General features: G+C 35.0%; 1 long non-coding RNA gene across 1 annotated transcript; it reads right to left on the bottom strand.

Annotated features, from left to right (window-relative positions):
• Nucleotides 1–3,972: 3,972 nt before the first annotated feature.
• LOC129364144 (uncharacterized) lies at nucleotides 3,973–6,533 on the bottom strand. Its single transcript, XR_008606405.1, has 4 exons — nucleotides 6,414–6,533; nucleotides 5,377–5,460; nucleotides 4,711–4,801; nucleotides 3,973–4,550 (listed from the first exon to the last, which is right to left on the bottom strand). It is a non-coding gene; the product is annotated as an uncharacterized LOC129364144 (long non-coding RNA).
• Nucleotides 6,534–8,529: the final 1,996 nt, after the last annotated feature.

Raw genomic sequence — 8,529 nt, 5'->3', positions numbered from 1 at the left:
TTTTTGCTTACTGCCCAGATTGGGATGCTACAAATCAGATGTCCACTTGAGCTTCAAGCTGTGTTAGTGGTGGGTAACTGAGCAGTTCGACCATAGTAGGAATAATAAATGGGAATTAAGAATAATCCTTCAATTTAACTCCTTTAATGGAATACATCAACCAGGCCTTTTGGCTTTTGTACAACTTGGCTCAATAAGACCTGTAGAGGTCTTTGATAATGGAGTCTGCCCTGGCCTCCTTCACAAACTGCTTCCATTCAATTTTCTGAAGCTCATGTTTTCACACATGCAGAAAAAGGAATAATGCTGCTCCCATACAGAACAATGAATCCAACTGAAGAATGACTGAACTCAGCAATACTCTGATCACATAATCCACATAACCTGTGATGAGTCTGAGCGGTACATGGAATGAAAAAGAAAAGTAGAATCCAGCTTTCATGATAACCATTATTTTTGCAATAAAAAAATATTAACTTGAATTGTGTCTTCTATCACAGGTGAATGTGGGATATTTCTAAATTCTAATAGATCTCCATCCTGAATGAACTAATGAGGACTAATGATGGAATATGATGACCACACAAAACCTTCTGGATTCTTTCAGAATTAAAGAACGATGTAAACATGGCCTCTGTACATCAATTACTGTTCCACCGAGTTGTGTTGTCTGTTTCCTTTTCCAGTAAATACAGGCCTAAGCCACACACTGTGGAAAGAGGTTTCGCCCTTTTACCCCATCATTAACCTTTGTCTTCCTTCCCCAGACACAGTGGCATGCACTGGTGAATATCGACCACATGCCTAATCAGACATCGAAGACTGCAGTATGTGTGTGTGTGTGCGCGTGATTATGTTTGTTATCTGTGAATCATGTCCTTTGTCTGTAGAAACAGTGTCTGGGTTAGTGAACAAGGTCACAGTCCTGATTCAGTTTACTGGAAACAGTGACCATTCAACTGCACAGCGAAATTCACTTAAAAACAAAGCCTGAAGGGAAGAGTGGGAAATGATTGCTGTCTTGCTGTTATTATTGACAGAAAAGTTTGTGTGTGTTTCAGTACCTCCTCAGTGGTTTACTCTGAATCAAAATGTGTATTTTTTGTTGTTGTTGTTTTTGCCGTGAATGGCACTCACTCATTGCAACCTCAATACTTTTAGGACTTTTCAAAAGTCTGTTTTGAAGACAAGAAATCATTGGATATATCAGCTTTTTGATGCCTGTTCAAATATATGCTGTACTTATGGATTTCACTCTATAAGTAAAATCCATAAGTATTTTTTCGTTTCTTACAGTGTTTGACAGGTCACAATTTATCACAGACAGAAAGGCACCCACGCATTCAACCTCAGGGACAATTTAAAGTGGACCAGTAACGTGACATGCATGTTGGAGGCCGCAGATAACCCAAGCATGCACAGTCCCATCCGCACACGAGGGTTCATAAACTTTACTGCATTTAATAAAACAGAACCTGATACCTTTGAGAAGATGTAAAAACCAAAAGGTTTAACTAAAATTGCCTTCTCTCACTTCACTGAGTTTAAGCTTTGCTTCTAAATCCCTCCCTTCAAACTATGCTATTTTTTATGTTTTTATAACAGCACTAATGTTGGACCTTGCAGTCTGAAAATAGTTTGAGACAGCTCCTGACTTTTACTGGTTCCATGGGGAGGCACTGTATATTTTGTTCTCTAAAATTACTTCAGAGGCACTTGGATGAGCCACAGAAATCTGTGCAACTGGATCATCTGTCTTCCTGCTGTCAGAGAACAATCACAGTTGTGGCAAATAAAAGAACATTTTTTTATCCAACTCAAACATGTTTAAACCATAAATTAGCGACAGTTTATATTTTTGTTTTCCAATTTTTTTTTCTTTTGTGAAACCAATATTGTTCCTGTTCAATGTTTTTCCTTTATGAAAGGAAAGGGGAGATTAGAGGTTAATCCTGATTACTGTGCAACTCAGAACCCTCATTTCATGCGTCTTAATGTTAAAAAGACCATAAAAATAAAGACTTTCAGGGTGGTTCATTATGAAAATTGCTTTTCTATTGCATTCTTTCGTCTCTTTGAGAAAGCAATATTAAATTTCATTTAAGTAAGAAAAGCAATCTTGGAAAAAAAGCCAAATGAATTGAAATATTTATTTTCAATTAACAAATTTTACCTTCTTTCCAAAATCTTAAACAGATATTGTCCATTTCTGTTTTGATATTACAACCGTATTCCATAAAGAATTTGTTAATCTACTTCTCATAGATTAAATCTATTCAAGTAATTTTAAGGAATACCCTTGATGCTTCCTGCTTTGCTAAAATGCATGTGATGGATGTTTCTAGATATTGTTTCATTTATGAGAACAGTATAAAAACTATAAAGTTTACCTGCAGGCATTTTAAAAGTTAAAAACATCAAAAATGTAAAATATTACACATCTAGTAGCAGTGTGCTGCTTTTTTGATGAAGGGAAAGTGCAGAAAGTACCGACTGGAGGGTTTGATATTACATGATTGATAACAATAGTTCTGAATCCAAAATACTTGGTTTCAGCTGAGAAATTAGAATTTCCAGATCAAGAATAGTCAGTGAGAGTACATCCAACTTGCCAAATAAATCATCCATATACAGAACATTAATGTGGGACCCAAGCAGTATTTTTGCTGGAATCAAATGAGCAAAATAAGTCAAAATGCAGTGCAACAGGACAAGAACAGTAGCATGAGGATTAAACGAGATGCAGAATAGCATGATGACAAATTTGTTTTGTAATTTGTTCAGGACTGTTACTGGATCAAAGCGCCACACAGGAACAGGAAATACATCTGGAGCAAGCCTGAAATGGCAGTAGTTTTACTTATTTAATTTTAAATTATGTGACAGAAAAGACAAGAAATCATTATAGACAGAAGACGCTGTGAACATCTGCACATCCTCAAACCCCAGTCCATTTATTATATGTTTTGAAAATTTGTTTGAATCATTAACTCTTTATACTTAAATCAAAGTTTTTATCAGACTGTTTTCCTTCTTCATTAAATTTCTGCCCCATTATTTTAGCTCCCTGCTGCCTTAACCCATCTGTCACTATTTGATTTTGTCTCCCTGCTCATAGTCTAAAGTAGTGACTGTATTCTCTTTGATTGTCTGTCTGCCTCCTGAAATGAATAAAAAAGCTACACTGAAAAAAATAAGTCATTGGATGAACATAAAAAAATTATGGAAAGGATTTCCACCTGATTACTTTGCTTTATTTCAGCACCATGTACTTGTGTTACTCCTATTTAAAGCAAATGTGTTAGGTCAACCTAATTTATTAAGATTATTCCAATGTAAAGCAAATGTGTTGGCTCAACTTGTTACAATGGTGATTCAATGGGTGATTCTAAATCAAACATGTTGGCTCAACGTAATATATTGTGGTTATTCTTATATAAATAAAATGAGTTGGCAAAACATAATTCATTAAGGTTGTTCTAATTTAAACCAAATATGTTGGCTTAACCAGAATTATGGTAATGCAATGGATGATTGTAAATCAAATGAGTTGGCTCAACTCCATTCATTAAGGTTATTCAAATTCAAATGAAATGTGTTGGCTCAACATATGTTTTAAAGGTTCCTTTAACTCAGTTACTATAGCGTGACCCAGTGTAATGCAATACAGCCCGCCCAACTAATCTGCAATGTTTAGGACCAAATCATTGATGTAACTTCATTAAGATGAATGTAAATATAGTTGAAACCACCTTATTTTACAGTGGTACCTTCACACTACCTGATTCAGTAGGTCCAACTCACTAAAAGCAAGTTAGCTCAACAAATATGCTTCATGCTAAAAGACAGCTAGTTAATCGTGTGGAAATCCTTTCCATTATTTCATGACGTTAATTCAAAGACATATTTTCAAGCGTTAATCAAGCATTTTAAGATAGCACTAGGTGAAAGTGTAGGAAGAACACTCAACAATTAGAAAAGGTACAACACAATTGTATTTTCAGAATTGTTATACATCGTTTTTTTACACAGCACAAAACACAGCTGAGTTGGACATTGAAATAAAAAAACAACTACAGTTTCATTTCCCAGCCAATTCTTTACAACATAAAACATGTCAGTATAGTTGCTCAACTTAAGAGAACTGTAACAATATAAATCTTTTCTACTGCAGACTTTAAACACTCATTTTCCATATGAAACTTTACTCAACTTAGCAGCGAGTTTCATATTGAGAACTTGTGCTTTCTTTGATAAGTTATTTCCATTCAATTTCATTATTATTTTCTGTATTACTTCAAAGGTATGCTTGAGTTACTGAGCAAGTTGAGTGCTGAACGCACTAAACTTGAGGGTAGCTCAAGTTTAGTGCGTAGATTAGTCCCAGCAGCATCACTATTGCAGAAGATACACTGCCCAAGCTGTTCATAACTTCCACCTCCTCCAGGACAATCCCAACATCCAGATGTGCATCGGCAGCCTCTGCACCCTCTGCTCAAATGACGATTCCGAGGACAGTCTCGGCTTTTGCCATTTCATTCATCAACGTCCTAAGGGAGTTAGGGAAGGGTATTGGGGGGGAGACAATTCACATGTAATTAAATAAATAAATTAGACTGACATTGATTGAGTCACTCATGGACCTTAGTTGGTGAAAGTATTTTAACAACTCAGGAGTTCTATTGTAAACACAAAGAGAATTTTACATACCATGTACTCCCTCACCAGCTTCTCTGGATCTTCATTTAGGTACACACAGACCTTTGAGGATGCACTCTCGTCTGACCTCAGCAGTGTCTTCCTAAATATGCAGATCAAAAAACAATGAGAACAATCTCAAAACTCCAGCAGTATAGGTTCACACACTTGAAAACATGGCTGCATTCAAAGGAAGTCACAACAAAAGTGATCAGTGGCTTGCAGTCTGTTTGAAATATATTTAAAATTGTTAGTATCCCTTCATTATGCCATGACTAAAATGGAGTTTAACATCTTATTTAAACATCTAACTGAAGCTGTTAGATGTTTAAATAAAGACATGAATATATCACCAAAGAAATATGTGAAAAGTACAGAATGGTCAACACAGTCTATATCCTTCTACTTAAATGAATATGCAAAGCATTCCATGTCTTACAAGTACATGGACAGTCTATGTGTGGGCATGGATAACGTCGCATATGCCGGTGTTTAAGTGTAAAATGTTTTAACAGGTCATATCTACGAGACAGAAAGAGACTACACTCCTTACATTTCCACATCCCCACGCAAATAAAGACAAATAAAACAGACTGGCCAAATAAATGTTTAGCTGAACCCTAGCTTTATAAGCTCTCTAACACTACATTCAGTCACTTTAGATCTGGCAAAACTTACTATTAGCCACTGAAATCTATAACTTGATAGCCGATGAGCCCCTTGACCAGTACTTACGCAGGTGGATTACAGACAGGTGATGTTCTGAAAGAGATCAGATATATTTTCAGCCATTAAAATATGCAATTCATACTGAACTGAGTTGTATCTTTTAGTACAAGTCCCTTGAATGCCTCATGAATATAACCACTGGACACATGCAAGCACATATGTGCAGAACAATGGTGAATTGAACATGGTAGAAAGCAATAGTAACATAGGTCAAAATGAGCACAAACAATCAACACAAAAAACATCAACATTTCAAAATTAAACCAATGAACTTCAATATTGTTTCTGAGCTACAATTATTTGGGGACAACAAAGAAGAGTCCAAAAAACCCCAACATCTTTACAGCAGAGGAATATGTATTTTAAAGAAAAAAAATAGAAAGCTCAAGTCTGTAATAATGGATAATCCATTGAGAGTTTTAGCCTGACAAAATATACTAGAAATCCATAACTGACAGGTATTTAAGGAACATTTAACAAAGCTCAGAAAGCAATGCTTTCTGCAGGTTTCACCGACTGAAATGTAGGACTTTTATTACCATAATTAATTAAGAATCTCGATGATGATAGAAAGGTACCAAAGTGTGTGTGTGTATCTACATTTACCTCCATAGTAACATTACTGAAATAGAATTAAAATAGTTAGAAATAGACTGATGTTAGATCCGTGTGTTAAAAATCCTCTAAACCTCCAGGGAGCTCAGGAGGAGCAAAACTGTGACATTTCTGGGGTCCATTTGTGTCTCTGGCAGCAGCTTTGTACACCACATATGGCTCTGCAGACTTTTTTCGCACAGAATGTACCTAACATGGTGCGGCGATAAATGTAAACAAAAAGCTATCTGCCTTAACCTAACCGACTTAATCTACAGAACATGAAATAATGTGACACAAGTATGGAACAAGTAGAAAATGGTGCAAATGGTAGAGAAATTTTAAGTTACATATTTTTAGATGGATTTAGATGAAAATAGTTTGACTCTTACCTTCTTCAAATTAAGTAGATGCACGCCAGGAATCTCCCCTCTGCCCTTGAAAAAACCCAACAAGGTGCAAGCCAGTTATCTCGCGTGATTTTCCGTAATCTCTTGATGTCTCTGGATCCTCTTCAGCGGGAGATGAGTCTGACACAATAGCGCTTTGGAACTGACGTCACTGTATTTTTTTTTTATTAGATTAACTTTGACAAATATTGATATTGAATAAAATAAAAAAAACACACACACACACACACACACACACACACACACACACACACACACACACACACACACACACACACATATATATATATATATATATATATATATATATATATATATATATATATATATATATATATATATATATATATATATATATATATATATATATATATATATATATATATATATATATATATATATATATATATATATATATATATATATATAAGATACTGCGCAGGACCCTCAAGCCTGGGAGCTTGAGGAATTAGATGTATTCAAGTTGAGATAACGTCATTCAATCACGTTAGTCCAGTTGAGAGAAAAAACCGATTGTCTCGCGTGTTCTCGCGTGATATCCCGTGATCTCACTCGTTGTCGTCAGCACAATATCAGTCTAAATATAATGAATCATGTTAGCTCAACATGATTCAATTTTATAAATGTGAAGTCGTGGAATATCTTGTTTATCCAACATGATTTTATCACGTTTTCGTTTCAAACCCAACATTATTGTGTGAAAGGTACATGATTTTTTTGTTAATGTAATACGCCCCGACGTTCTTTTTTTTTGGCGGAAGATCTAGCTGACGTAATTGAATCACGTTATCTCACCTTGAATACATTTTATTCCATTTGCGAGAAAAAACCGATTGTCTCGCGTATTCTCGCGTGATATCCCGTGATTTCCCGTAATCTTGCGTGAACTTGCGTGATATCGCGTGATCTCACTCATGGTCTTCAGCATAGGATCGGTCTGACTATAATGAATCATGTTCGCTCAACATGATTCAATTTTATAAACGTTGAAGTTGTGGAATATCTTATTTATGCAACATGATTGTATCATGTTTTTGGCTCAAACATGCAATTATTTAGTTAACAGTACATGATATTCTTTTGTTAATGTGATAACCCCTGAGGTTCCTTTTTTACAGTGTAGCTAAGAAACTAAAATGACCGTTATATATAGTTTTTACCCCAGTGGCCTGAATAAGTCCACCGACTAATTTCTACATTCAACATGAAATGTAATGATTTGTAACCAACTACCTTAATATGTAACTTAGCACTGAGCAATCAGCTAAAACAATGCTTTTGATCCTTGTAAAAAAAAAAAGCATAATGAAAACATAGACATTTAATTCATTGTTGCTGTGAAAACAATAACATTCAGTCCTTCAGTTTATCCCAGTCTTTGCTAGTGCACTGTCAAAGTAATACTTTATTTTTTCTTTTCAACTTTCCCATTGACATGCATGCAGTAAAATCGGTTTTTTCTAATTTTAGAAATGCCCTAGTACAATTAGACATAATTACATCTGTCCAGAGGACACTAATATCAGCTACATTTGCTTGTCACTGGTGGGTGATGCATATGCTACATTAAGCTTGTAGATGGACTAAGCCATGGAGGTAGTATGAATAAGGGGGAGAGTGTACCATGATGCCATTTTCAAAAGTTAAAGGTTCAGTATTACATAAAACATGACAAAATTTTGTCATAACCTTTGAAAAATTTAAGGTATTTTAAGAGATAGTGTCTGTTTTTGACAGTTTTGTGCAAAAAAAAAAAAAGTTTTCCAGAGGCATTGCCTTTTAAATGTGCAATGAGCAAAAATAAATTTAATGAACTATTATGTTAATATCAACATCTTTTAAATCAGGAATGATCTACTGTTACATTTTAAATACGCTCTTACTTTTTGATTTTTAACAATGAAACATTAGGTAATAGATATGGATACATCTTGCTGAAAAACATAAGGGCATAAAATATCTAGAGTATGTGTCCTTGAAGAAAGTTTTGACTTGCGTCAGCAGTGGTATTAAAAGATAACAAGCATGCTGGATATTCTCCAGAGAGAGCTGAGAGAGAAGCATATCAAGCTTGTCA

The sequence above is a fragment of the Poeciliopsis prolifica genome, unplaced genomic scaffold (assembly GCF_027474105.1).
Source record: "Poeciliopsis prolifica strain line A6 unplaced genomic scaffold, Auburn_PproV2 SCAFFOLD011, whole genome shotgun sequence".
NCBI lineage: Eukaryota > Metazoa > Chordata > Actinopteri > Cyprinodontiformes > Poeciliidae > Poeciliopsis > Poeciliopsis prolifica.
The sequence above is the reverse complement of the archived record's forward strand: the minus strand, read 5'-3'. Positions and strand labels throughout refer to the sequence as shown.